The following is a 16,952-nucleotide window of genomic DNA, read 5'->3' as shown; positions in this document are numbered from 1 at the left end:
CTTTGGAGGAGAAGGATCTCTAGATACAGATCGAGATGGGCGATGACGGAAAGTACTGTGTCTCGGGTAGAGGTACGGTTATGTTTCAGAGGGAGCATGGTTCTCCCCTCACTCTTTCTAATGTTATGTATGTACCAGGGCTGAAAAAGAATCTTGTGTCTATTACTATGCTTGAGGATAAAGGCTATGATGTAGTTTTTAGTTTGGGAAAGGTTTTCCTAAGGCATATCGGCACTGGAAAGACCAAACAGATTGGGATTCGAATTAATAATCTCTACAAGTTATAGGTAGAAGATTGCGCTGCGCTCAGTTCCAAGGTAGAAGTGGTGCATGGCCAAGATATTGGCAAGTTATGGAATAGGATATTGGGCCACTTGCATCATGGGGCCTTGAAGATCATGCAGCAAATTTCTACCGTATTACCCAAGTGAAAACTAGAGTAGACAAGCACATGCAAAGGTTGTACTCTGGGTAAGTATGTGAAGGCTTCCTTTCATGATTGGGATGGTCGAGCAGGATTAGTTCTAGATCGAGTTCATTCAGATGTATGTGGGCCCTTCTCTACAGCCTCCACCATGAAGCAAAGGTACTTTCTCGTAGATGTTGGATCTACTTCATGCAAAAGAAGGATCAAACCTTCTTGAAGTTTTGTGAGTTCAAAGCTTTGGCAGAGAAAGAACCAGGGAGGAAGATAAAGGCCTTGTGGAGTGATAATGGTGGAGAGTATGTTTCCCAGTAGTTTAAAGACTTTTGTGCTTCAGAAGGAATTGAACAGGAACTCACGGCACCTCATAACCCACAACAAAATGGGGTGGCCGAAAGGAAGAATAGATCTATTGTGGGAGCAACTCGAGCGATGCTGCATGACCAAGCCTACCACTTCATCTGTGGGCTGAGGCATGCAATACAACAGTGTATCTTTAGAACAGAAGTCCTCATCGTATTTTGGGGATGAAGACACCTATAGAGGTTTTTCAGGGAAGCAGCCATATGTAAGTCACTTTCGTATATTTGGATCACCAGTTTACTGTCATGTGACCAAAGATGCTCGGAAGAATCTAGACCAAACAACTGAGTTAGGAATACTTGTGGGGTATACGGATACACCTCACAACTATCAGGTGTTTCTGCCTACCATTCAAAGGACAGGGGTGCGTAGGGATCTGAAGTTCGATGAGCATCGAGCCATGCGAGAGTCACTTAAGAGGGAGCTCAAGTTGCATGGTGATGATGAGGAACTATTAGTTCCTAAGGAGGAGGAGCCTCCTAATGATGCGGAGCAGCCACATGCAAAGATTCCAGTGGTGGAGATCTCCACTACTGGAGAGTCTTCCAGAGAGGGGCAGAAATGCTCTCAGGAAGCTGACATATTGATGCAGGATGCGAGAGAGAATGTGGGGCAACCATCCTCTTATCGCAGATAGAGGAGATCTCCCGATAGATACACTGGCTACATGGCCTTGGTTGGGGAGTGTGTAGCGACCGAGCCTTCTTCTTTTGAGGAGACAGTGCAACAGCCAGTTTGGATGGATGTGATGGTAGAGGAGTATGATTCTATCATGAGGAACAGTGTATGGGATGTTGTTCCTAGACCGGGAGACAAGTCAGTGATTACTTACCGATGGCTTTAAAAGGTAAAGTAGGCAGCTGATGGTAGTATTGAGAAAAATAAGGCAAGATTTGTTGCCCGTGGTTTCTCACAGGTTGAGGGGATTGACTATGATAAGACCTTTGCTCCTGTTGCAAGGTACTCATTGATCAGATCGATTCTAGCACTATCAGCATAGATGGGTTGGAAGATCCATCAGATGGATGTGAAGATAACTTTCCTCAATGGGGAGATTGAGGAAGAGGTATACATTGAGCAACCCGAAGGATTTGAGACCTTTGATCGTGAGTCACATGTGTGTTGGCTCAAGCGAGCATTGTATGGGCTGAAGCAAGCACCCCGTGCTTGGTATACTAGGATCGACAACTATTTCACTGGGTTGGGCTTCACCAAGAGTGAAGCGGATGTGAACCTATACCACATCATTGTAGATGGTAAGCTATTGATTATTGTACTTTATTTCGATGATATGATTTTGACAGGTGATGATGAGTTGATCAAGTCTTGCAAGAAGGATATTGCAAGAGAGTTTGAGATGAAGGACATGGGCCTCATGCACTTCTTTCTAGGCATGGAGGTGTGGCAGAGAGATGGGGAAGTATTTGTATCTCAAGGCAAGTATGCCAATGAGATACTGAGGCACTTCCACATGGATATGTGCAAGCCCATGGAGACTCCTCTAGCAGATAACTGGAGGAGGGAGGATGCTACTTCAGGTGAGGTAGTAGCTGCTATAGTTTATCGACAGCTTGTGGGTTCACTCATGTATCTAGTGAACACATGACCATATTTGTGCTTTGCAATGAACCAGCTGAGTCAAGCTATGGTTCAGCCAACCAAGTTATTTTGGAAGGCGGCAAAGCATGTGCTGAGATATCTTAGAGGCACTACACAGTATGGATTATGGTACAAGTGGACAGAGGGAGTGAAGTTCAAAGGCTTCACAGATGTAGATTGGGTAGGTAGTCCATCAGACAGGAAGAGCACTTCTGGAGGGATCTTCAATGTTGGGTCAGCTATAGTTTCTTGGTATAGCTGGAAATAGAGATTAATTGCACTTAGCTCAGTGGAGGTAGAGTACATGGCAGCAAGTCAGGCTACATGTGAGGCCATCTGGATGCAAAAGATCCTAGTGGGATTGTTTGGTCAGATGATGGATCTGACGATGATATATTGTGATAATTAGAGTTGCATTAAACTCTCTGAGAATCCAGTGTTTCATGACAGGTCCAAGCATATAGATATCTGCTATCATCATCTACGGGATTGTGTGGTCAAGAGGATCATGATGTTGCAGTATATTTCGACCGAGGAATAGGATGCATATATTTTGACAAAGGCATTGTCAAAAGGCAAGTTTGAGTTCCATAGAGACAGGATCAGGTTTGCTAATAATCCATTTCTTGTTTAGAGGGAGTGTTGAAAAGTGTGCAACAAGAAATGCTAAATTTAGAATGTGCTAAAAATAGACCTGCTAAAAATAGCATGTCTAAAAATAGCAATTTGGCCAGTGAGGTCATTGGCCACATTGGGTGAGAGGTGAAACTACTAAAAATAGAAAGTTCTAAAAATAACATTTTTGGGTCCCTTCCTATTTATAGCAGTCCCTAGTCTATCTATAGGAAGTAAAATTAATTTTGGTCTTAACAGCAGTTTGAAATATTAATTAATTAAGGAAATTCGAATTTGAAGTCTTTGTGAGCATGCACATGAGTTTCCTCCACTGATTGAGGGAATGAGCATGAGTTCTATAATGAGAGAATCTATTGACTTAGTTCTTACTAGTCAAGTTCAGTTAGATTATTTTAACAAGTTGTTAAAATAATAAAATATAGTTTGTTAATGCTTGCATGCATGTGACAACTATTATTTTAGATAACTGAGGATTCACTTATGGATAACTGTTGCATGTTAGTTCTATCAGAGACCCAGTTGAGATTTGATGTGGGACAGTGTATTATCAGATGCTTAACTATTTCTAGTAAGTAGTTTTTGCATGGTTGAGGAACTAGTGTTCTCAAGGAATATGTAGTTGGACCATTGGTTATTTTTGGTATGTTGGAATTAATAGCGTATGCTTTTGCTATTATTCCTAAGAAAACTACCTAAGGACCTGTTGAAGCCCCAAAAATTGGGTCGAAAACAAGGGGGATACCTACTCGGTCCAGACCTTGGTTGGCAGCTCCTTATCCGTTTGGTATAGCGGGTCCGACTGGGGATAATGGGACCAGTTTCCCAATCTATGTGTGTGTGTGTAGAATTCGATGTTGTTGATCTAACAGTTCCTATCTAAGCTATTCTAATTCAAACTTTAATCTAATTCTATGCTATTGTAATCTAATAAACAACACATCTAAATCTATGCTAACCCGGGATGTAATTCTTCTATTATGCGATCTAAAGAGATTTCAAATAACAACTGGTAATAAAGATCATTCAACGATTATAAGAAAGGAAATCAATTAAGATAAACCACTTCACATAAAAAGTTAGACAAAACAGTTGTGAACAGCATATCGCATAATGAGCTATTCATACATTAGGCATAAAAATAGCTACCACCGTACAAAAGTGCCAAATGATAACTCAAGCATTCATGCAATAATACATAAACAACTAAAAACTGTATATTACTTTAACATATAAGCAGAAATGGTTAAGAGATAAAAGTACCATTTATGACTGGTCCTACTCATAAGCTTCAAGCAACAATGATTTATCTCTCCTTGCTCTAACATCTACTAAGAGTACAGAAGTGCAACATCAGTAGCAGATATCAAATGCAAACATCAACAAATCTTGATCCATTCATTCACCAAAACCTCCTCTGAGGGTGCAAAAGTGCATGTTCTGAGGACAAGTTTTTGATAAATTTCTGGACCCTTCTCTAAATGCATGAGAAGGGTTTAAATACTACTAACTAAATAACTTAATTACACAAATTTAGGATACGGTTTAAATGACCACCCTTTTTCTAAGCAAAACTATTTCTAAAAATTAAATCTAATATCTAATTATTTCTGCATTCGCTCCTTAATGTTGCGAGCATTCACTATTAGCCTGGGTAGAGTCAGCTGACCGTCTTCCGCTTTTGGTTGAGCTAAGAAAACAAAAATGGTGAGAACTGGCACCATCTTTTCAACAAAATAGAAGATATACTCGAGAGTCATCCTTTGGCTATGTGGATTTACTATGTATGCCCAGTAATAATCCAAGTTCCACTTGGTTAATCCTTGAATTGCTTCTGCCTTTTCTTTCTTGCATTTTCTGGGCTTACGAGTGACTGAGCAGTTAGGGACTTTGCTTTTTGATCGCGCATCGGAAACTGCCTTCGTTCTTTGATCCGGGCCTTTCTGATGCGTTTTTCGCCTTTAGCGCCTTTTCCTTCACCGGGTATAAGCTTCAAAATTTTGTAAACATACTGCTTTCATGAGCTTCTCACCTTGAGCGTTAAACCGCCTGTTGATATCAGCATTGTTCAACTACTCATTCAACCATGGTTGTGACTGAAAGATCTGTAATGAATAGTTCAGCAGCGTTCTGCGAATCTGTAGCTCTATTACATGCGATATCCGCTTATGAGGGAATATTTTCTTTGTCTCTGAGCATTGGAGCTTTACCCTTTTCCTTTATCGCTTCCTGCACATTGCATGTTGTTTCTGTTTTTCGTTTCTGCAGTTCACACATGAGGAGAGAGTAATGATAGTAAAAATCGACAAGAAAGCTTTACACTCTACAGATGTACAAAAAAATGCCACCTGACGTGAACTGACTCTTCGAAAAACACAAAACTGTCTTTCATTAACACTTGGCGTATCATTCATTAATCATCATTAAAGTGCGTATCCAATTTTTGGTTTATGGATAGCTTTTCTTGAATGTTGAGCCGGGGAAAATCTGCGATGGAAAGTTTCTGCGATTCGCATCACAGCATCGCAGTGTCGCATTATCGCATTTTTCATCAAGATGTGTTATCGCAGGGTTGCTCAATCGCGCTTATCGCATAATCACAGACCGCAGTATCACGCCATCGCAAGATCGCGGATCGCAGTATCGCGCTATCGCAAGATCGCAGATCGCTACAATCGTTAAATGGTTATGTTTTTTTCATGCGACATTGCGATATGCGATATCGTATATCGCATATCGACGATTTTTTAAAGTTTTCCAATATGAGCGTTTCTTAATACATGCGATGCAATGTAATTTGCGTCGCACTTTCGCAGTTTATCATTTTTACTCATAAGGAAATGTCCTATCATTCTTCGTGCGATGCGATGTTTTCTTAAGGATTAAAATACATGAGTTTTAATTGAATTTTTTTGAATTTTTACTAAGGGTTCCCACTTACCTAGTGTTATTGCTAATACTAAATAAGGAGGGGGGTTGTTGGTGGCCACAACAATTGGCGATTCACTTGGAAGAACCAGTTATCTTTGTTTTTTCTATTGAATTTTTCAAACTTCCAAAATAGAAAATTTTTCAAAAAATTAAACTTTGTTATGGAAAGATAGAGTACATTATGCTCTAAACTGTCAATGATATTTTGTTTCAACCACTTTCTATTCTAATTATTTGCTTCCTCAGGCTAGTCCTTGTATTTACATCAGCCATTACTTGGTCTTGTAAAGATAAAATAAAGTCTCCTCTGTAAACCAGTTTTAAATATGCTCATTTGTTGTAGGTAGAGCCTCTGCTGCCAGCAGGCGTTTATAGCCTCGATAGGGTTACCTGTTACCCAGCAATGATCCTGTATCCTACTTAAGGTGACCTACAACTTTCAAAGAAAAATCCATATCAACACTTATTGCTTTGATTTTCTTTTTATTCTTAAAGAACAATGTCTTGGTGTGGTAGCCAAATTATGACACAATCATTCACTTGATTTATAACTTTGCTGAACAAGCTGGCTCGTGATGAGACCCCTTGTATTTTGATTGCAACAATCTTGAGTCATTGCCCTATTGTGGTATACAGTATTGGCAAAGTCAGCAAGTTATAATATCTATGACAATGATAAGCCGGCTCGTGATGAGACCTCTCATTCTTCAAGATAAAGTGTATCCTTGGATTATTCCTCTGAAAGCTGCGATTTCCTTAGCAGGAAGGAAGTCATTGTTTCCTTAAGAAAGCTCTGGACAACAATAATAGAGTTTTTGGAAACAGCTGTTCTACAGAGAATCTTTATTTTGTTATTGATACCTTTCATTGTACTGAGATAAAACAATTTCTTCACTAAATGTTCCTTTCATCAAATTCTTTGAAGTTGAAACTAGTATCATATCTAGGCTAAAGTTTTTTAACTGTATCTGTCAATAATAAAGATCAGTTTTCCAAAAGATTTGCTATTTATACAAGCGAAAAGTTCAAAATCTGAAAGAGAATTGGTGTCTTTTTCCGTAAATGCCTAATGTAACCATTCACAATGGGTTTTATTATGAAAAAGAAAAACTATTCTACAAAAATAGAAGAATAATCTTCTATGGAAAATATTTCTTGAGAATTTGTCCATTAACAGGCAAAGGATCCCTCTTACCTGCTAAATCCTGTAACACAAACGTTGATGGACCTATGACTTCAACAATCTGAAAAGGACCAAGCCACATCCTTTGAAATTTTGTATGTTTTCCCTTTTCTTCATGAGCCTTGTCCCACTTTAAAACTAAATCTCCCATCTGAAAATCTTTTCTAGTCATTATGTTTGAATCAAAAGAGGATTTTACTAATGCTTGATGATGAGCATGTGTTTTCTTAGCTTGCTCTCGTTGTTCTAATTTAATTATTTCCATTTGTCTTAGCTGTAAGGAGGAAGCAGGTACTTCATCAATGTATTGTACTAAAGACAAAGAGGGAATGGCTAAGTGAGTTGGAAGAACCACTTCTTTCCCATAAACTAAATTAAAGGGAGAAGTGCTGATAGAAGCTTTTTGCATTATCCTATCCACCCATAAAGCATATATCAAAGCCTTGTGCTAATTCTTTTGATTTTGGTCAACTATTGTTTTAATAATCCTGATTAGGTTTTTATTTGTTGACTCAGCTAACCCATTACCTTGCGGGTAGTAATTGGCCGAATATTTAAGTTTGAATCCTCTTTTAAGTGCAAATTCAGTCATTGCATTTCCAGAAAAGTATGATGCATTATCAAACATTAAAGCGGATGGCAATCCAAACCTGGTGATTATAAATTGATCTATGAACTCAATGATATTTTTCAGAATTAGCCGTCTTGAGCGGAACTACTTCTACCCATTTAGTAAAATAATCTGTTGCTGTGAGGATGTATCTATGTTTCTTAGAAGAGTGAGGAACTATCTCACCTATTATGTCCAAGCCCCACTGACTGAAAGGTTGCTCGATGTTTACCGACTGTAGTGGCAGGGACGACTTCTTTTGTCTTCCAGCAATAATTTGGCAGACTTGACATCTTCTCACGTAATTGTGCGAGTCTTTAAACAGTGTGGGCCAATAATATCCTGTGCGTAAGATTTTATGTGTAGTAGCATCTCCAACATAGTGTCCGCCTGCTGGCCCATCATGGAGTTCCTGCAAAACTTTTTCAGCTTCAGCCTTCTCAAGACACCTAAGAAGAACATAATCATAATTTTTTCTAAAAAGAATATCATTTATGAGCTGATATTGCTTAGCTTTCAACCTTAGGGCTCTTTTCTTAGTATGATCAAGGTGTGAAGGAGCATACCCGTTCTTAAGATAATAAATGACATCAGCATAAAGTGATTCTGCATCGTTTAGGCTTACCTCACACATTTATACCTCTTCAAATGGAATATCAGAAATTTGCGATGCTCCGGCCAGCATTTTGCAGAAGCCTTGACATCTTACAATGTTTTCTGGTTTGATCTCAATGTCATATTCCTGTAAGGCAGTAACCCAATTGGCCCTTTTCTCACCCACATCTTTCTGTACTAGAAGATTCCTTACCGCTGGAAACGATACTATGATCTTAGTATGGGTTTTAAGTAAGAAAGGTCTGAAGTATTTGACCGCTTTGAAAACAGCATAAGCCTATTTCTCCACGTCTGAATAATTTAGTTCAGCACCCTGTAAATTTGAGCTAAAAAATGCAATTGGAGATTTCGCTTTTTCTTGATTTGCTTGAGTTAGAATCGCAGCATATGACTTATCTGAGGCAAATGTGTATAAAATAAAAGGTTCTGAAAAATTTGGAGTCGCTAAAGATGGAGCATTAATAATAGCTTGCTTGATCAGGTTGAATGCTTCATGTTCATCTTGACCCCATTTAAAATTTGAATTCTTTTTAATCATGGTTTGCAAGGGAGACACGATTTGTGAAAAATATAGAACGAATCTCTTTACAAAATTGATTTGACCAAGCAAAGGTTGCATGGATTTTTTGTTATGAGGTAGGGATATTTCAGAAATTTCTTTGATTCTGTTGGGATCAATGTGAATACCAGATTTTGACACTATGAATCCTAGAAGTTTCCCTTCACTTAGTGCGAAAAAGGATTTCTTTGGGTTAAGTGAAATTCCATACCTTAAACATCGTTGAAAGATTTGTTTCAGGTCTTTGAGATGGTCTTTTCGCTTCTTCAAGTACACTGTTATATCATCCAAATAAATTACTACAGACTTATTGACTAAACCTTTGAATGCGATGTCCATGGCTCTCTGAAATGTGGCACCAGCATTAATCAAACCAAATGGCATCTTCCGATATGCGTATGTGCCCCATTTAGTTCTGAATGTGGTTTTCAACTGATCATCAGGATGTACCAACACTTGATTGTATCCTGAAAATCCATCCAAGAAAGACATTAATTCTGAGCCCGCCACTGCCTGCAGTATTTGTTCCATAGGTGGTAGAGGAAAATTGTCTTTTTGACAGGATTTATTAATGTTCCGAAAGTCAATGCAAATCCTAATATCTCTGTTTTTCTTTCTAACAGGTACCATATTGGAGACCCATTTGGAATGTCTGACGGGAAAGATTATCCTGGCTTTCAGTAACTTATTGAGCTCAGTTTTTATCTGATTTTCTAAATTGGGGTGGATCTTTCTCAGCTTTTGTTGGACAGGTTTTTCATTATCGATCATGGGAATAGTATGCTGGATGATAGAAGTGTCATATGTTTTCAACTCATCATAATTCCAGGCAAAAACATTTTTATATTGTCTCAAAAGATGAATATACGCTAGTTTCTCTTCAGGGGCTAGGCCGAGGCCTAGATTAATGTTTTGTGGTTTAGCATCAGTCCCTAGGTTTACTAATTCATAGTTCAAGGTTGAAATTTTGAGTTTTGAATTGGTAGACCTCTTAAACCGATCTTTCAAATCATACAAGTCTTCTAACTTGACCACCGACTTAGGTATAGCATTATTAGTGCTATTTTGTTGCAATTGTTGATCGTACTGGTCTTCGTCAATTATTTGATTGGAGTAGGATCCTTCAGACGTGAGGAAGTTTACGATATCAGGATCGTCATTGAATACTCTCCAATTTGTGATGTTGTCAGGAATGGACGGTCTAAAGATTAATTCTATTGAGAATCTATCTGGACTAAAATCTTCGGATGGAATAAGCTTAGAAGCTACGTTAGCCAAAAGGTCTGCACTTGCGTTTTGGAGCCTGGGGATTGAAGAAATATTAAATGCTATGAAATGCTCAGTCAGATCTTGTACTAAGGATTGATAATGTTTAAATGACTTGATAAGCAATGTATAGTGTTACGTACCTGTTTAACCACAATCTCAGAGTCTCCAAAAACTTGAAGATACTTGACATCTAACCCGATTGCTTTGTACAGGCCTTGAACCAAAGCCTCGTATTCTGCTGTATTGTTTGTGCAATCGAATTGGAGTCTGCATGTGAGAATGATCTTATCTCCTTCTGGACTAATCAGAACGCATCCTGCTCCTGCTCCTTCGTTAGATCTAGAACCATCAAAAAATAATTTCCAAAACAAAGATTTATTTACAGGTTTGTCTAAAAAATTGATACATTTCGAACTATCAGTTCGAGAAAAATTTTCGACTTGGGACAAAACAGAGTGTTCTAAATAGGGTGATGCATGAGAATTGAAATTGCCAAGGAAAGAATCTACCGAGTAATTTCCAATAATGCTGCTATTATACGCTACTGGTTCATTTTCTCCCTCTAACTCCGTTACTATGTACTTCTGGTGTAGCTCTCGTTCAACTTTTATTTGATTCGGTTTACTGTTGTAGGGTAGCCACATGTGCGACCAGTCGGTTGCGAAGTATCCATGGAGTTTTTCTGACCAATCCCTGCTAAGAATTAAGCCATAGAATTCTGGGATATCGGCAACTAGAATGTCAATAACCTGACATACCTTCGGGTTGGATGACAATCTTATGGTTACTTGATTTAGTTCGCCAATCACTTCGACTTGAGATCGATCTAGCTGAACTATGCGCACTGCGGATTTCTGTGGTTGAACATTTAACTTGGCACATATAGATTTGGGTAAAATATTCGATGAAGCACCGGAATCTACCAAACAATTGTGCACATTTTTATTGAAGATTTCATAAGTAAGGAGAAACGGGGGAGTGTGAGATCTTGATCTTCCTCCAATTAAGGTGATGTCATTTGGATCAATCTTATTGATCGCGTTAGTTGGAGGTCTTCCCATGTTATGGGAAGCTTGAGAAAGTATAGCGGCAGGCAAAGGTGCAACTGGCACGGCATGTAATTCTTTCATCATTATCTTCTGTTGATGTTTAAACTTCCTCAGTTCGTAAAGGGTGATGTTAGCCCTAGTCTTCTTCATGTCATCAATGATATTGTACTCCATTTCATCCGACACTATCAGTGTTTTAGATGGAGTTGTTTCATCTGCTTAGACTGGGCTAATTTGAGTCGCTTTAGATGTCGTTTTCTTTGTTGCGACTTTATCCTTTGTTGCAGAGCTTGCGCTCTTCGGCTTAGGGGTAGTTTGGGGAGGATCAAGCTGATTTTTGCTTCGTGTGCTAACTGGAAATACTTCTTGATCTTCTTCTTGTGGGAGGATGAAATCCCACATTCCTTGTAATTCCACAACTTCTTCGTCATCAGTCTGCCCTTCAATGGCAATTTCGTCTTCCTCCTCCTCGGATTCAGCATTTGAAATGGCATTAGGTGGCTTTGCATCCGTTGAAGGACCTCTTTTAAAAGCTCTGTAGGGACTTTTCGAAGAATTTTCTGCTACTTGCTTTTTTATGTCGACCATTTCATTGGACATGGTCTTTAGAACTTTCTGCAATCCTTCCAAATCAAAAGGATCTTTTGCTTGTTTCTTCTTGGAGTCTTCCTTGAAGGTGACTTTTTTGGACTTACGTTCCTCTATCGCGGATCTCTTTTCCAGGGCTATTATTCGTTTCTCTACTGCTATCGCCTCTTTCATGTTATCAGCTAAGGTTATTTTATTTGCCCTGTCCACGAAGATTTCTATGTTCAATGGTAGAGCGGTGATATACCATTCACATCGTACTTCTTCACTGGGCTGGGAAGCAGTAGGAATTTTGTTGAACCGTAAATTGAAATCCTTGATAGGCTCTCTAGCTTTAGCTTTAAGATTGGATAGGTCATTGATTAACGTTGCCGTAGACCTGCCATCACCAAATTTGGTTAGGAATTGATCCTGGAAGATGTCCCAACTTGTGATGGATTTGGAGGGTAATGAAAAGTACCATGACCCGACTATTCCTTGCAGTGTATAGGGAAAAATCCAAACAACAACATCTTCATTAGTAACTCCATTGAGATTAATGGAAAGCATGAAGTTGTTTATGTGCTCTTCTGCTAGCATGCCTGCCTCAGGATTGAATTTAGGCAGCCATTTCTCAGGATGGGCCGGTATTTGACTCAAGGGTGCAGGCATTAAGACTGCCCCAGGGTTATTCCATGGAGACTGGGCCATTGTTGAACTGCTAACAGAGGAAACTGCAGAAGATGATCCCTGTGGCTGGGAGGATGAGGATACTACGATTGTAGATGATTGAAGAGAGGTTGTGGGGGTTCCGGTGGATAGATGGACGATGATCTGGAGTGGAGGTGTGGATGGTTGACTTCGCGGTGAAGTAGTTGAGATGGACGATGTTGATGAAAGACTCTCACTGTCAGACTCTTGCGGTGATTTCCTTGCTCTTTTCCTGGTGGGAAGAGGTAATTCAGTTGGTTGGACGCTAAACTTTTCACTCTTTAGCCTGGTCAGGGGATGAGCAGGGTTGTACTGCGAAGTCACGCTGCCTTGAGATTTATCAGACCTCTGAGGAGAAATGGAAAATCGCTGAAGTTTGTGAATCAGGAATTCGACTTCAGGAAGTTCAACGGTAGATTGTTCTGAAATATCAGGGTGTGTAGCAGTGATTGATACTCGAGCGACTTCTGACTCTAGATTTAAATGTAATGGGGAAGTCGGGGGAGATGATGAGGGCGATTTACTCTCAGAATGGTATTCAGATTTGGATTTACTTGCCATTCATAGTTCAGGCCCTCCTTCTAGCGCCAAATATGTTGAAGCCCCAAAAATTGGGTCGACAACAAGGGGGATACCCACCCGGTCTGGACCTTGGTTGGCAGCTCCTTATCCGTTTGGTATAGCGGGTCCGACTGGGGATAATGGGACCAGTTTCCCAATCTATGTGTGTGTGTGTGTGTAGAATTCGATGTTGTTGATCTAACAGTTCCTATCTAAGCTATTCTAATTCAAACTTTAATCTAATTCTATGCTATTGTAATCTAATAAACAACACATCTAAATCTATGCTAACTTGGGATGTAATTCTTCTATTATGCGATCTAAAGAGATTTCAAATAACAACTGGTAATAAAGATCATTCAACGATTATAAGAAAGAAAATCAATTAAGATAAACCACTTCGCATAAAAAGTTAGATGAAACAGCTGTGAACAACATATCACATAATGAGCTATTCATACATTAGGCATAAATAAATAGCTACCACCGTACAAAAGTGCCAAATGATAACTCAAGAATTCATGCAATAATACATAAACAACTAAAAATTGTATATTACTTTAACATATAAGCAGAAATGGTCAAGAGATAAAAGTCCCATTTATGACTGGTCCTACTCATAAGCTTCAAGCAACAATGATTTATCTCTCCTTGCTCTAACATATACTAAGAGTACAGAAGTGCAACATCAGTAGCAAATATCAAATGTAAACATCAACAAATCTTGATCCATTCATTCACCAAAACCTCCTCTAAGGGTGCAAAAGTGCATGTTCTGAGGACAAGTTTTTCATAAATTTCTGGATCCTTCTCTAAATGCATGAGAAGGGTTTAAATACTACTAACTAAATAAATTAATTACACATATTTAGGATACGGTTTAAATGACTGCCCTTTTTCTAAGCAAAACTATTTCTAAAAATTAAATCTAATATCTAACTATTTCTGCATTTGCTCCTTAATGTTGCGAGCATTCACTATTGGCCTGGGTAGAGTTGGCTGACTGTCTTCTGGTTTTGGTTGAGCTAAGCAAATAGAAATGGTAAGAGCTAGCACCATATTTTCAGCAAAATAGAAGATATACTCGAGAGTCATCCTCTGGCTATGTGGATTTACTGTGTATGCCCAGTAATAATCCAAGTTCCACTTGGTTAATCCTTGAATTGCTTCTGCCTTTGCTTTCTTGCGTTTTCCGGGCTTACGAGTGACTGAGAAGTTAGGGACTTTGCTTTTTGAGCAATTTTCTCAGCGATGCACGATTAGCGCTAGGCGCTAATCGCGCATCGGAAACATGCCCTCGTTCTTTGATTCGGGCCTTTCTGATGCATTTTTCGCCTTTAGCGCCTTTTCCTTCACTGGGTATAAGCTTCAAAATTTTGTAAACATACTGATTTTGTGAGCTTCTGACCTTGAGCGTTAAACCGCCTGTTGATATCAGCATTATTCAACTACTCATTCAACCATGGCTGTGACTGAAAGATCTGTAATGGATAGTTCAGCAGGGTTCTGTGAATTTGCGGCTCTGTTACATGCGGTATCCGCTTATGAGGGCATCTTTTCTTTGTCTCTGAGCATTGGAGCTTTACCCTTTTCCTTTATCGCTTCCTGCACATTGCTTCATGTTGTTTCTGTTTTTCGTTTTTGCAGTTCACACATGAGGAGAGAGTAATGATAATAAAAATCGACAAGAAACCTTTACACTCTACGGATGTACAAAAACATGCCACCTGACGTGAACTGACTCTTCAAAAAACATAAAACCATCTTTCATTAACACTTGGCGTATCATTCATTAATTATCATTAAAGTGCGTATCCAATTTTTGGTTTATGGACAGCTTTTCTTGAATGTTGAGCCGGGGAAAATATGCGATGGAAAGTTTCTGCGATTCGCATCGTAGCATCGCAGTGTCGCATTATCGCATTTTTCATCAAGATGTGTTATCGCAGGGTTGCTCGATCGTGCTTATCGCAGAATCGCAGATCGCAGTATCGCGCGATCGCAAGATTGCGGATCGCAGTATCACGCTATCGCAGATCGCTACAATCATTAAATGGTTATGTGTTTTTCATGCGACATTGCGATATGCAATATCGCATATCGCATATCGGTGGTTTTTTAAAGTTTTCCAATATGAGCATTTCTTAATACATGCGATGCAATGTAATTCGCGTCGCACTTTCGCAGTTTATCATTTTTACTCATAAGGAAATGTCCTATCATTCTTCGCGCGATGTGATGTTTTCTTAAGGAGTAAAATACATGAGTTTTAATTGAATTTTTTTTGAATTTTCACTAAGGGTCCCCACTTACCTAGTGTTATTTCTAATACTAAATAAGGAGGGGGTTGTTGGTGGCCACAATAGGACCATAGGGAAAGCCTATATAAATAGGGCTTGGTTGGTTCATGAGATATATCTTCATAGTTCATTGAGAGCTGAATAGCTTGAGATCTAATTCTTTTTGTATTGTGAAGAGGATTTCCACTTGATTGATAATACATGGTTGGGGTTTTATGCTAGTGCTTTCCACTGGATATATCTTGTGTTATGTGTGATTAATTCTCTTGATCAGTTATGCATGTTTCTACTTGATGTTGCTCATGATTTCGATTATGCTTCCGCTTAATATTTTGTGGAAGTAGAACAAGTATTATGCTTTATGACATTGCATATATCGGTTTTTTCTACAGGTGAAATTTCTACATTTCATCCTTGGAAAAGATTTGGAAGGTCATAGTAATCATTGAGCTACTTGGATTAGCTTTCTTATTCCCAAATCTAGATTTCTGGAACTCCTTTGTGGCAAAGAATAGTAAATGTCTGCTATTTTTAGAGCATGCTAACAAGATTCAATCGAGTTGGTTCCACTTGAATTTGATCACAAAAACATTCTAGTTCATAACAAAATTTACCGCACTGCATTTTCACTTGATTAGGTTAGGCATTTTATAGATTTACAAGCTCACTAATTCTTGAATTTCTAGATTTTTGACTAGTAATTTTGTACTATTTTTTAACATGTGTTAACAGAGGTCTTTTTGAGTGATTCGACTTGGAATGGGGACCTAAGACATCCTAGTCAATAAAAAAATTTGTCCCATCCAATTTGGATTTGATTTTCTTGGTCATTCGATGAATTATAATTTCGTATAGTAAATCTATAACATCCTGTAGTAAATTAGGGGATCCTATAGGAGAACTAGGAGATCCTTTAGAAGAACTAGTACATCTTGTAGGAAATCCTGTAGCGACCTGTTTTGAGCCTGAAATGAGAAAAAATCATTGAAGTTGGGATTATTTCCCTACTTGACCTCCAAGCCATAAAATTCATTGTACCCCTCTTGCAACACACCTGTCTCCCCTACCAAAGATCAAGGAAGGATTAGCATTTGCATTTATAAAGTAAAATGATTTAAAAAATGAGTTCTTTTATATTTACGCATGCACACAATAGTTAGTACTCTCTAGATTGTATTTCATGCTTAGTTAGTTTAAATCATCACATGTGACAAATAGGGTTAAAATAGGGTTCTTTTGCAAGAAAAGTGTGTTAATAAGTAGATAGAGGATTTCACGTTAATTTACAAGCATTTTTAAATTCACTATTTCATTCCTTCAAATAGGAAACATTTATTTTCTCTAATGACAACAAAGGAAGGACACATTGTATGTTGCACATATAGTGCTGATACCTCTTAAGTTTGTATGAACCCCGGGTTGATAATTAAAGTCAGTAGCCTTTGGATTTGGAGCATTCTTGTTGCAATATTGAGGCTCATCAGCTTGAGCATTGATCCATTAATGAAAAAGGTATTATAGACTATGTCTGAATTTGCTTATATTACTTAGTGCAACAAATCGAAAATATCGCGAATC

This window comes from Pinus tabuliformis, chromosome 5_1 (assembly GCF_031772625.1).
Source record: "Pinus tabuliformis cultivar Carrire ecotype Pingquan chromosome 5_1, CPIR1, whole genome shotgun sequence".
NCBI classification, from domain to species: domain Eukaryota; kingdom Viridiplantae; phylum Streptophyta; class Pinopsida; order Pinales; family Pinaceae; genus Pinus; species Pinus tabuliformis.
The sequence above is the reverse complement of the archived record's forward strand: the minus strand, read 5'-3'. Positions refer to the sequence as shown.